The sequence below is a fragment of the Diabrotica undecimpunctata genome, chromosome 2 (assembly GCF_040954645.1).
Source record: "Diabrotica undecimpunctata isolate CICGRU chromosome 2, icDiaUnde3, whole genome shotgun sequence".
Taxonomy (NCBI): domain Eukaryota; kingdom Metazoa; phylum Arthropoda; class Insecta; order Coleoptera; family Chrysomelidae; genus Diabrotica; species Diabrotica undecimpunctata.
In genome coordinates this window covers 161,814,261-161,828,671 of record NC_092804.1, presented here as the reverse complement: position 1 = coordinate 161,828,671, position 14,411 = coordinate 161,814,261, and the positions used below count along the sequence as shown (strand labels likewise).

At 34.6% G+C, this 14,411-nt stretch overlaps 1 protein-coding gene and 1 pseudogene across 3 annotated transcripts in view; both read right to left on the bottom strand.

The window, feature by feature from the left end:
• Positions 1-14,411, bottom strand: part of LOC140435149 (protein fem-1 homolog CG6966) — a 239,290-nt gene that overhangs the window by 56,562 nt on the left and 168,317 nt on the right. The window lies entirely within an intron of this gene.
• LOC140433540 (malate dehydrogenase, mitochondrial-like) lies at positions 4,674-5,896 on the bottom strand (annotated as a pseudogene).

The window sequence follows — 14,411 nt, the reverse complement described above, 5'->3', positions numbered from 1 at the left end:
AACAAGGCACGAAAGATGGTCTGAGAAGTATGTGTTAAATCACTGGTCGTGTTTTAAAAACGATTTTTTACAGTTAATTATCACCATTATATTTAACAACAAATCTAATTTCAATATTATTCTTCATGGCCGATAGTGCTTTTTTGGCTTAATTTAAATATTGTAGGTACAGTATTGTCAGCATTAATACACCATATTTTTCAAAAACACTGAACACTTTTCATTAACACCATATTTTTCACAATTTCGTAATATCACAATTTTTTTTATCAGTTAAATACCTATAAGTATATGAAGTCTATGAATACCTATAAGTATATGAAGTATACTAAGTATATGAAACAAGTCAAAGTTTAACACTAAACAAGATTTTCATCATAAAAGAGACTCTCGAACGATTGAATTGAATGGAAATGGGGTATGTTGAAGGAAGGGAAAGACAACAGCAAAGGATGGAAATTTTTAGTAAATAAAAGTGAATCCCAAGAACTCGATCTTAGGAAGCCAAGAACATGTTAATCGCACGCTAGAGCTATTTTTATAATTTTATTGTACGAAAATGACTTAGAAGGTGGTAGAAAAATAATCGGACCGCAACGAAGAAAATAGTTATTCACAGGGAAGAGACGATAAGGTTTACATGTCAAAGAAGTAGTACGACAAGGTAATCCATTGTCATCCATACTGTTTAATATAGTATTAGAAAAGGACGCGCAGGAAGCAAATATCAATAGAAAAGGTATCTACAACAGAAAACAGAGTTTAGTCCACAATCAGGTAACAAAACAGAGTTAACAGAAGCAGTCAAGCAGCTGGAGGAGGAAGCAGTGGTCAAATTATTGTACATAAACAAAACAAAAAAAGTATATGGAACCAACAAACAAATAGTTCACGCAGAGGCAGCATATAACCGTGGCAACGATACGAGGAAAAATATAAATTCTAAGGAGTTGAAAAATTTTAGTACTTAAGAACTAGAAAATCTATCTTCACAAGAAAACCTAACATCGGAGAAGAAATATCGAGACGAATTATGGTGTACAACCGTGGTGTATCTGCTCTCAACAGATTAGCAAGAAACAAAAATATATCCAAAGAGTAAAAAAAAAGAATCTACAAGAATTTAATGAGTTTTATCGTGTCATATGCTTTTGAGAACATGGACCGCACCAAATAAATAACAGAAGATGCTGGTGATTTGGAAAAGTAAAGTGCTGCGTAAAATCTTTGATGAGAAGAATACAAATTGACAATGGACCAGAAGAGCAAATAAAGAGTTGGTTAGATTCTATGAAGAATCTTCGCACCAGTGATAAGAGCACAACGAATTAGGTAATTGGACCATGTTCTAAAAATGACTGGATTCAAAATTTAAAGAATTCAAAAGGCGCAGAGGAAGACCGAAGTTAAGACGGAACAAAGTCACAGCAGACATAAGAAGAGACAATATAATAAGTGCCCCGCGCACTAGACAACCTGGCTGCTGCAGCCACTCAAACCTCGACGGTTTACGGGAGCCCACGCACTAGGCAGCCAAGAATCACTGGCTGCGGCAGCCGCTACAACATGCCTGTTACACCGGCAGTCACCAATGTTTTTAAAATGACTTTTGACACCGAAAAATTAAGCCGGGATGTTGAAAGCCGTTTTGGGATAAGGAAGGACGATTTGGGGTATATCTTCTAAAAATTGCAATGATCAAGAAGGGGAAAACGAGGATGGGAAGAAATTACCAATGTAATTTGCGAGGGCGCTTTACCAGCTTTTTCTTTACTGGCTGCTCTTATATGTTGGCTGCCGCAGCCAGGCTGCGGAATTTACAATGTTGGGCACTTAAAAAGAAAGCACAACCAATGCCTGCAATGGAAATGGTAATATTTAAATGAATGAGTGGAGTGGAAAAGGATCATTAAGCATGTAGTTATTTGAGCAAGCCCTAGGCACCAATTAATTACAAAATGAGGGAGCATAGGTTACGACGATTAGAGCACGTTCGATGATCAAATGGTAATCACCCAATACTAGCGTATTGAGAGGAACATCAACATTATCATCAGGGAGAGGAGAATCATCATCAAGGAATTGGTGGGGATCAGATCACAAATTAGGGAAGCCGACCTGCCATAGAGATAAAGGACAAGGAAATAATGATGGTTGAATAAATGTATTAATTAACTATAAAAGTTTACGAGTCTCTTCCCATACCATATTCTGAATGATTTTATAAGTTCCCAATTAATTAATATGGCATTTAATTGGTTTTTTAATTATTTTCAACAATAAAAAAAAATTCACTAAACCCTAGCTATGCATTAACTTATGTCAACATAAGTTGATTTTTTCATAATTACGTTAAATCCAGAGATAGCTACGGAAAAATGACATCAAAACAATAATATCGTCAGTTAATGTCAAATGTATTTTAAGGTACTGTAAAGATTTTTACCGTTTGTGGATTGTACAATGTGTCGAGGTAAAGTTATCGATGAGAAAATTTGTTCAATCATTATTAGATTTTTTAATTCTGAAAAATCCAATTCGGAAATCGCGAATATGTTGCAATTGTCACGCTATAGTGTAAGAAGAATACAAAACACAGGTTCGGACGTCACAAAATCTAGAAATGTACGAAAAATTAAAATAACCGAAGAAGCTCGAAGGGCATTGAGATGCATTATAGTGAAAAATCGACAAGCAAATTATATGGAGTTAAGCGTTTTATGGAGTGACGTTATTTGAAGACACGTTTCTAGATCAACATGTCACCGAGAGGCCCACAAATTAGGATTTGGTACTTACAAAGTAAGTTTTATAGTTGAAAAAATTAGTACGAATTGGTTTTATAAATTTCATTTTATTTTAGGCTAAGGAAAAGCCACTTTTAACGTTACAACAAAAGAAAAATAGACTAAGATGGTTAAAAGTGCATAATGATTGGACTCAGTCGCAATGCAATGGAGTGATGAGTCCAGATTTGAAGTGTGTGTTGGAGACAGTAGGAGTCGTGTCATTCGCAGGAAAAATAAAGCTTTCCATTCCGACTGTCTGAAGAGAAAAGTCAAATTTCCTGAATCTGTCATGATCTGGGGCAGCATGTCGTCTAATGTGTGAGAAAGTTACATTTTATCGATGGGATTGTAAACACGGACAAATATTTGAATATTTTAAAAGAATTTCTTTTACCGATTATGGAACACCTCAAAAAAGAGTTTAAAATGGATTGAAGACCATGTCATACCACTTCTAGAATGCGTTTCTAACAGACAAGTCTTCCCGACTTGTCCCCGATAGAGACTGTGTGCCGCGAAATAAAAAAAGCGTTGAGAAAACACCCTGCCAGATCCGTCAACGAATTGAAAGAAAAATTGCATTGTTCGATGCGTTAAAACTTCTAAAATTTACGCTGCGCTTTTATTTTTGTTCTCTAAAATTTAATTTTCTTATCAATCTAACGTTGGGCCAACTGATATGGGAAGGGCTCGTACATCTATCAAATGTTTATTTTAACGTTAATGACGAAATAAATTAAATGTAAATTTATCAATTAATTTGAATATTCACTATCTTTTGATGATGGATGTAGTCTGTTTCTTCTTCTTTCTCTTTCCAGAGCGCTGGACTATGTAGAATCTTGGGTTAGTCAACATCAAATCACACTGGAGATGTATGGTTACACAAAACTGAAGGGTTTGTAGGACGGTGTTTATACTAATAGTAAGTGAGTGCACGAAGAAAAAACTTTGCACCTGTTAAGTATGTTAGGGCGATGTCTACAGAACCGTATTAGTTGCGTAACGTAAACACACCCCCGTTAATTAAATTAAATATGAGAAGAAATATTTAATAAAATACTTAATAAGAAATAATAAGAAAAATATGTGTGGAGGGACGAAACAATGGTACTTTTTTTCTTATTTTAAACTTCAATTGTGGCTTATTCCCATTAAAGCAATTTTCCATTTTTTCTTTCGATGTAAGTATTTGAACGTGATTCTTAAATTAAAATAAACATTCAATAATATAAAAAAAGATATACGATATCAATAAGTGTTATTGCCTGCTTTAACAGATATTTTTCTTATATTTTATGAACTCTTAACGATCTTGCACTATTTATTTTCCAATAAGGATAAATATGTAAGTGTAAAAGGCAAAAAACCCTGGCTTTTATCCATCCACTAAAAAAAAAGTTAATTATCGCGGCGCTATTATTAATATGCTACATATTAAGTAACAATAATTCTTCACCACACCTTCCGCGTTTATACAGGATGATTTTTAGTTTAATTCGAGAAAGGTAGATCAAGTAGAATATGAATAAAAACTCTATAAATTTACATTTAAAATTGTTAGATTATTATATAAGTTCTGTTAAACTATTTTCACTAAAATTCATAGAATTTGGCATTTATTCGGTTACTCATTTACTAATTAAACTGCTGCTTAAGTTTTTTGATCGACTCTTCTTCCTCTTCATTTGTGCAAACCTATCTATAGTATTATAATACAAAGCTAAGACCTAATCTCGCAAGTTCTAAGCCAGGATATTCTTCTCCTGCATTGGCGTGTCCAAAGTATTCAATCTTTCGTGTTTTCAGGGTGATATTTCTTTCTTAGCTTTTTTTTCATTCTCTGGAGAGTTCTACAGTCGTTACTCTATCAGTCATTTTATTTTACTGATTGGCGAATTTGACACCGGCGTCGACATTCTTCTTAAGTTCGGGGAGTGCTTTCTTGAGCAAATCTTGTTCGAAATCGCTGAGTTTTTAAAGACCCAAGTCCGTTCTTGCCTAAAACTAGAGGTATGAAGAAGTATAAGGCTTCGGTAACGTCGGATTGGACGTAGGCTGGTTCGATGATGTTTGGTTCTTCTTTCAGACCTCTGAGGAGGGAGTTGGCAAATTGGGCACCGGCGTATGCCATGGAGAGCGTTGCGGATCCTGCTCCAGCTTTGGCTTTTACTACCTCAGTACCAGCTTCTTGTATCCTTGTGGTCAAAGTTTAAAAACGGCTTTCTTTATTTTTTAATATCAGGGGTCTCGTCTAACCGACCAGACGAATCCCCAAGCTGAGGGCCGAGTCTCAATAGATCGCAGCGTGGAAACTGCTCTACCAGGTACAATACCCTGCCAGGTATGTAAGTCGTCTACAGACAATTCCGAGTTCCAACATCGAAAAGATTATAATACCCATGTTCGTCCGTCTAAAGATCTGGTCTACTGGCAAGGATCGATCCCACCGTAAATCGATAATCTCAACGGAAATAAGGGCTCGTGCGACAATCGTAGCGAACTACGATTGATTAGTAAATTGGTCAGCGGGGAATGATACTGAAGGAGTGGCAATGGAGATTAGGGGAATGATGGTGACGCCAAAGTGACATCCGATAACGGGAACATTAGCATCTTTGGGGTTAAGTCCTTTAGCGTCTGCGATGAAGGCGTTAGCGAGGACAATGTCCAAGGTGGAGATACCAAACAGACTTTTGGGGTCGAGTTTGTCAGGCTTTTTGAGTACTTCACAGGCAATAGGAATAGCAGAGTTAACAGGGTTGGTAATGATACCAATAAGCGCACATGGTGCTACTTCTGCGGCACATTCGGCTAAAGCTTTTACATTTCCGGCGTTCGTGCTGAACAAATCGTCACTGGTCATACCAGGTTTTCTGGGTACACCAGCTGTAATAATAATTACGTCAGCGTTTTTCAAAGCATCCTTTAGACATTCAGGACCATTGAATCCCTTTACTTTAGTTGCAGTCTCAATGTGAGACAAATCAGCAGCTACTCCAGGAGAGTGTAAAAGACGTGCTGACGTTTCTACTTGCTACCACAGTTGGCCTTACGATTCTAGAAAACATTTTTGAATTTATATTTTAACCTCTTCAATTTGGAAAAACTTTCGACCTTTCGCACTAGAAGTCGACCGAAAGTACACTACCTTACGTTAAGGCTGCTACAATAAATAAATTGTTTGATCTTTATAAATGCTGCTCTTGCTATTTCTATTCAAAATATTATTTTAAGTAGAGTCGCCGAACAGGGTCAAGCCCGGAGCGTGGACTTGGCGCCCGGGCAAGCACCAGCAAATCGATCTCAGAAGATTTTATATAAGGATCGTTGTACCCAGGACTCCCATATGGCAAGCATTTTGATGATAGCCTGAGAAGCATTGGGGCTCGGAATAGTGGTCTTAATTGAATGCCCATATGTCCTGATGGGCATGCAAGTCCCTACAAGTTGGGTTTACTACAACTGCTTGCTTACTTGCGACCAATCTCCTATTAAAACGACACTTTTTAGTGCCTTTATCTTTAATATTATGAATGTTCTATTATTTGGCCTATTATATTATGAATTCTTCTTCTTGTTACGCTAGGTCCATAACTTGTATCTACTGGATTGCGTTTAATAATATTTGCGATTTCAACGAGCTGCTGTCTCGCCATCCTTTGGTGTTCTACCTGGTAGTCTCCATTCTATTCACTTTTTTAATATTGCATTATTGTCTTATATCTTCGTTTCTTACTCGGTCCCACCTTGACGAATTTTAAAGATGGAGACTGTTGCAATATCAGTTGCAATTTTGGTGAAAACTTTTGATACAGTTTTCAGTAGTGATATTCCTCTTTAGCTGGCTGGGTTCTTTTGTGTCGTCTTTTATAAATATCAATGTTTTCCATTGTCGTGGTACCTTCTTTTCTTTAACTATTTTATCTAAAATTTTTGTTATGTTTCCTATCTCACTTGTTCATTGGTATTTAACTTGTTTGTAACCATCTTCGGCTGGTACTATATGAGTTTTCATCTTCCCGTATTATGTTATCGACATCATTTTATTCTGTTGCCCAAATAATGTCGGTCAATCCTGTATATATACAAATAAAATGATGAAATGCTATCTGCGATTTCCGCACTTTGTCTTAACAAACAAACAAATTAAATCGAGAACCTTCGCCCACATTTCCTCAATATGCTTTAAATGATATATGGGCATAAATGAATTCCTTGTACATTAATGTGATGCATAATATTAATAAAATATCTGCAAGGCACGCATGGACGCACACTCAAGTGTAAAAAAGGTTATTCCAACTTCCCCGTCGAGAGACCGTGAACTTTGAAAACAAAAGGAAAATACAGTCGGTATGTGTTTTTTTACTATTTATAGCAATATTTTTTATTGTAAAAACTTTTTTTTGTTAGTTATCATTAACACTCAATGAATGACATATTATATATGTTTAAATATATATTATTACTGCAAGAATTTATCTCACATCGTTATGGCATTAAATTTTCTATTCTGTTATTCCGTTTTCTCAAAAATAACAATGAATACCATTCTCAAAATTGTTCTAAAATACATTTGTACAATGCTCCAATGGAGTTATTCTTTTTATTCAATTATGTTTCAACTGTACAGCAAACATGTTCTTATAATCTGATTCCAGTATTAAAACGTATTACCATGTGTGTAATATCAAGAATCAATAATGAACGATATTCTACATAGTCCAATTTTTCTTCTACTATGATCTTACCATATGACGAGGCAAATGCAAAAATTGTAAAGAAATCAGACACTACTACACTGATCACTAACCAACGCATTATTGCTACTGGGAATAGCGGACGAATTCGTGTACCCTCTGATGATAAAGCATCAGCTGGACCCTGGTCTACCTGGCCTTTCGGCATACGACAGTTAGCTAACCACTAGCCCCTACGAGTCCGAAACCATTTGAGGGTGGCGTGTTACATGAAGCAGTACACTCCCCGTAGTACCTGTGTTGCGGTACGCACGCCCTGCGTGCGTTTCTACAAACCCGACACCTCGAGCGACGGCTCTCTGCCTCTTCATTCCTTCCCAGTAGTCGCCTCTTACGACAGGCAGGGAAAATTGCCCCAGCAGTTAGCAGTACTCTTATTTCCGCGAGCCGGACGGAATGCTACTGGGAACAGCGGACGATTCATTTATACCGTCGATGATGACGTAGTTTGGCTGGAGGTTGGCGTGGGGGTTGGCACAGTCATCCAAGGAAGTCCGCAAAATAGTGTCACAGATCAAACGAGGACATTTTTCTGCCTCAGTGATGGTTTGGTGGGGAGCGTCCTATGGCGGCGTCACTTCTTTACATTTTTGTGAAAACGGCGGTAAAACAGTGGCGAGAAATTATCAGCGGGATATTTTAACTCTACACCTGCGCATAAGGCGAAAACAACTCAACAGTGGCTTGAAAATCATATAGCCGTTGACCAGCCCAGACCTTAATCTATTTGACTACTAATTATGGATATTTTTAGAGGACATGGTTTGCACAAGACGACACCATAATTAAGAGTCATTGAAATAGACTCTGGTAGAAGTGGTGGACAATGTGCGACAATGTGGATGTCGTCCATACAGCGATAGATGAATCGCCTAACAGACATAGGCCCTTTATTCAGACAAATAGCGGCCATTTTGAATAATTTTTTTGTAGTTTACAGTTCATTATATTAATAATAAACTGTGCACAAATTTTTCAAATCAACTCGGTTTTTTTATTTTTTTTTTTAGTTTTTAGACTAATAGAATTTCACAAATGAACATGGAGATCAATAAAATTGACCACATATTAATCAAAAAAGTAGAAAGTAATTATTCAAATAAGAAAAAGAAGAGGAAAGCGAAAGAAGTATACCAGCAGAAAAATCACAAACTTGACGACCAATCGAAGAGTACCACCACAAACAGGATTACCAATGGAAGAATACGGGTCATCTTCTTTTCAATGATCATGATGGAAGTTACATACCTACTTTTTTGTCTTCAAACAATTTCATCCTCCCGTACAATATGTGTTTATATTTTTAACAGTCATTCTAGAATAAAATTACGATTGAGAACAATAAGAACCTTTGTTCTGATATTCTTAAAAATACTTCCCATTTTGCTGAAGCAATATTATTATTTTATATTCACACTGAAAGTTGTCAGAAAAATATTTATTGCAGTCACTGGAACAAATTTTCATACCATTTATGCTAACCATGACTACCAAAACACAAACACAGCCACGATATTTTAAGACAGTTGATAGTAATCCCGATCTTGTATTCTTTTTATTTGTCAGTGACTCACAAGTTCTGTAAATCTAATAAAAATATTCCAAACTTACACCATGTGGAAAGCATCAAGGAAAATAAACTCTTTGTGACGTAAAATGATGTTGACAGTAATGATTCTTTGTCCAAATTTACTTTAGAACAATTTATATTCAAATCTAAATATACAACTTTATATTCAAATTCAATTCAAATAGAAATTTTTCAGAATATACTATTTATATGAATAAAATAAGGGCTTCCAGCTGGTTTAGTCTTGTTTGCGAGAGTAAGTTGATTATATGGAACAAAAATCATAAAAAAATGAAAACAAATCAATATTATAGTCCTGATGGCGGACAATAAAACTGGAAAATTTGGTATTGTATATTATAAACATAATTTTAGTTGTTTGGTGAGGTGCATATACATCTAACAGTAATACTAATTATTATTTACAGATATTGATAAATATTTTTTAGCGAAAAATTGTTGCAAAGTAGTAAAGGAAACGAGCTAGAAATGCTAAAAAATATTTAAAACCCATATGCAATAGGCAAAAAAATTACAATATCTTCGTTAGTAATAGACTAATTTGAAAGTTTTTTTTAATGTGGGTACCAGGTGAAAATAATAAGGTCCGAATAGACGTCCCATTTTGTCATAGATGTTTGTCAAAAAAACGATGAGGAATTCGTTGGAGAACTTTCGACGCTTTTTACCACTGCTATTACTGTTCCTTTGAATTTTTGTATCCAACGTGTACAAATAAATAGATTCATGTTTCCTTCGAGAAATTTAGGTGTAGAACCTATAAATATTTCGGATTACGACAGAAATTATTCAGTTTTCCAAAATTACACTGTTGCTACAAGATATTAGACGCAGTACTAATTATTTATTAGCATCATCAGGAGAAAACTTCAATATAATTTTGAATAAAAATAATAAAAAGACGTTGTTACAAATTATTGACTAACAGATTTAGAGTACTTTAAACATTTTCAACTTCGTTCAAAACAGTACTGACAATATCACATGGGTATATAATTAGTGATTAAAAACACAAAAAGCAAACATAAAATAACACAAGTAACTCATTGAACACGGAATAGAATTAGTCATTTTTATATACGTTAAAAATATACAGAATGATTAAAATTTTATTGCTTACACAGAAAAATTAATTTAAAATATTTAGAATAATACAGTAGATATTGCCTAACTATCCCGTGTCTGCTTTATAATTGATTGCCTCTTTTTCTTTATTAATGTGACAAATTTTCAAAAACAATCTTTTTTTATACTCGTAATTACTTTCTTGCTTCAAAGCCTAAATATTTGAGTAGCCAAAGTGGTGCCCAGTTTTTAAATGATGGTCAACTGCCGCACTCTTTTTATTTCTCACTTCAGTGTTGTGTTATTCTCTGTTTGAGCCGCTGTGAAGTTTGACCGACGTAAAAACTCTGACAATCCGAACCAGGCAACTGTAGATAACATTGGTTTTATAAAGAGTTGGAGTCTTATTTGGAAAACAGTTGTCTGTTTTATAATACATTATATTTAACAACTTCAAATGCTTTATCAATGACAGTTTTTTATATTGAATCGGTTGTACGTACTGCTCCGATATCAAAGGTACCGTCAAAAATGTCCCAGTTAAATATCAGTTTTCTGATGATATGTTTTGGGTATCTATTATTTTCAAAGATGTTTAAAGCAAGAGGAAGTTTCTGTTCATGAACTTTTCGTCACTAATATGTCTTACCCCATTTTTCATTACTATATTTATTACTACATTAAACTTTTGATGAGTAGGAGATTTGAATTTTTCGATTTTTTAGAGCTAACTCAGTTACGCCTTTCTTTTTTATCATTCCAGGAGCCTTCATCCAAATTTCTCCTCGTCGCCTCTTTGATACCTTCTTTCCATATTTTTGCTAAACCGTCTCTGTATACTCTTTCATAGCTCAGATCGAGAAAATTTGTCCTATTATCACTAAGAAGTTCTTCGTAATATTTCTTCCAGTTTAATAGTTCAATCGGGTCAGTTGTTCAAACCTCTTTTTTGTCTGGCTTTAATAAATGAACTGTTTTCCAGGCAGCTCTTTACTTTGAGAGTCTGAGGAGTCTATCAATCTCACTATATTTTTATCACAGAATTCTTTTTTAGCCTTCTTTAATGATTTTTTGTTTCATACTTGTACATGGCATATATTTTCCATCCTTTGGTGTTCCTGTACTAAACCATTTTTCATTACTTGGTCTTATCTTTTTGATTGTATCCACCAATACGGTTTTGGATTCTTTATATTTATTATCACCTTTTCCCTCTAATGCTTCCATATCAGCAGCGTACAGACACTTTTAAGTTTTGTGTATTTTTCCTCCGGCGTTTCTACTGGTGTTTCACTAGTTTGTCCGCTACTCTTATTTTGAATAAGAATCTTATAGATTAATTTTGGAAACTATCTAGGTAAATTGTATTTAGGGTATTCTGGATATTCACAGTGGGTTTTGGTTTGCGTTTCGTGCTTTATTTTTGGTACTTGGAAATATTTGATGTATATCACACTTAACTAAAACTGTTGTTTAATCACAATATAGTCAGTTATTGCTTAAAGGTTCCTCGTAAGTTGCGTCCATATACGAAAACATATACTTGTGTATGTCACTGTGCTGGAAATGACCGTTTAAAATTTTCAGAGAATATTGTTGACAGAAGTCGACCTCCACTATAATTTATTTTTTATACTTCAAACGGTCAGACAATACGGCTTTTAGGGTATCTACCCACACTTCCTTAAATCGTCTAGGATAATAATTTCTTTCTTACCACTTTTATTATCCAATATAGAAGCAAAAGTTTCCAAAAACTCATTTTTTTTGTCTACACGTCTTCTTTTATTTGATTACCATGACCCTTGTTTTTGGTTTCGCTTAGTACTGTGATATCCATTTTGTACTTAAAACTATTATTGAATACCTCTGTTTCTTTCGTGTTTAGATCTTGAATACTCCAGCAACCAGTATTCATTTGCCTTTTCCATAGTATAAGTCATCGTCTTTAGTTCCTGTCAAGTTCCGAGGCTTTGACATCGAGCTAGCCCAGCGCTCCAACCCCCCAACCTGAAGAGCCGGGTAATTTGTCGTCAAGGTTTTCTTCCTACAAAAATATTGCTTTTTCCGTAGCTTCAAACTTCTTTCTACCCTTGGTTTAATTTCAGAGTTTTCCTTCTCCTAGGTAGATTATCTTCTGTACGACCAGAAACCTTCATCTGCCTTGTTCTGCCTTGCTTCCTTGTTGTGCTTAAAAACATAGCTGCCGTAAACAGTAACAGATACTAGTTTCCCGGTCCAGGAAAAACGTGGAATCTACGAAAGGCAGGGATTGATTCATTTTCGCTGATAAGACTATCCTGAGGGAGTGTATACCCGCTACTCATTTTTTTGAAATAGGTAATAGGGAATAAGTGCGCTTTACGACAACCTACACTAAGCTTGAAATTGCTTTTGCTTGAAATATGAACACGCGTTCTGTGTTGTATCAGAGATGTCAAAGCCGAGAGCAATTCGTGTAACGACATCTATCAAAAGAAAGATTATTGTGAATTCATCTGTCTTTGATATCAGTATTTCGATTCCAACGTAAGTCATTCTAGCTATTACTAAACTTCCCAATTAGGTGAATGTTAAGTTCGAATTCTATTAGTCAACCCAACGTAATTCCAATTTGAATGGAAAATAGTAAACATACACATACCTACTTATTTTCTTTTTTGTCTTTTTTTTTGGTTTCTGCACCTCTAAAAACTTGTAAACAAAAATTAAACACGCTGTTGAAAAACTGTTTTATTAAAATATAAAAACTGAAATTGGATTACTCTCAACACAACACCTCTATCCCTATGAAGTCTGATAAGATTTGACATTCGCATTTTTGCTGTGCTCTTGAGTAACGTGATACGAGACTCACATGTGTTTGTATTTTTATCTTATTGATTATGTACACACCAATATAGCCTTGTGCGATATTGTATTTAACCAAAAAATACCACACGACGCATATTCTTTCATGTTTATTTGATATGGTAATAAAACGTAAAAAAACGATACCACATCATTGCATGATAAAATAATTTTCGTGGATCTTGATCCGTAAATAATAATTTACTGTTCCAAATATGGTTAATAAAATGACATAATCATGTTAATGCTGTCATATAATGGTAACATATTTATGTATAGAATTCGTCAAATTAAACAATATATTTTGCGTTAATTTTTATAACTGACAAGTGCAAATAATTGTAGTATTGCGGTGTAAATAAGCTTCATAACGATTTTGCGGATTACTGAATAATAATATAAATATTTTACAAACAGTTGTTGCCTCTGTTGTTGAAAATCGGTTGTATCTTTCGTCGTAATTCTTCAATATTTGCTGGAGTTTAAGTAATTATTTGAATAATGATTTTTTTGAGATCCTAATCCTAACCTCACTTTTTGTCGAATTGTAAATACAGATTGACTGTTTTAAATATATAAACTGAGTAATTTTTTTTCTTATTTCAATTCTAATTTATTGTCATCAAGCAATAATATAAATAACTAAATTTTTTGTATATTTTAAGATTAAACATATATGGAATTATTGGTACATCTTTTCTTAAAAAAATTAAATATTGTTCAGCTTTGATGCTGTAATCCACAGTTCACATTGATGCTTTTTACGATTTTCACGAGGAAATCGATAAAAAGTCCAACTCTTTTACTACTACTGTAGGAGCTTACGATGCAAAACATATTGCCTACCAAAATAATTATATGTATAATTATAAGTTATAAAAATCTTACGGTGATGACAAATTTGGCCGATATGAGCGCTTTGAACGTGACGTGTATCCCCTCCCGTCAGCTGCACAGAACAGAACAAATAGTTGGTTGCGCTACCTCGTTCAAACGATTGCCTGTGCATCTGATTTCATGCACCGCAAACTTTCGTAGATCTCTAACAAAAGGTACAATAATGTTCCCTCGTAGACAATTCGAGGATGAATATTGGAATATTGAATGTTGGTTCCCGCCGTCAAAAAATACGGATCTGAAGCGATTTTTTTGTGGCATCTTAATGCAACTTACTGTAAATTGTTTTTTCTTATAAAAAATTGTTTAATTTATTAATGCTTTGCATTTTGAGAGCGATTTCCAAAGTGGAAATCAAAACTTCAAATAAACTTATTTGAAACTATTGTCTTATTTTCAACAAAAAAACGGGTGAATAAGGGTAATGTTAAATGGAGGACTCAGGGCAGGGGACAG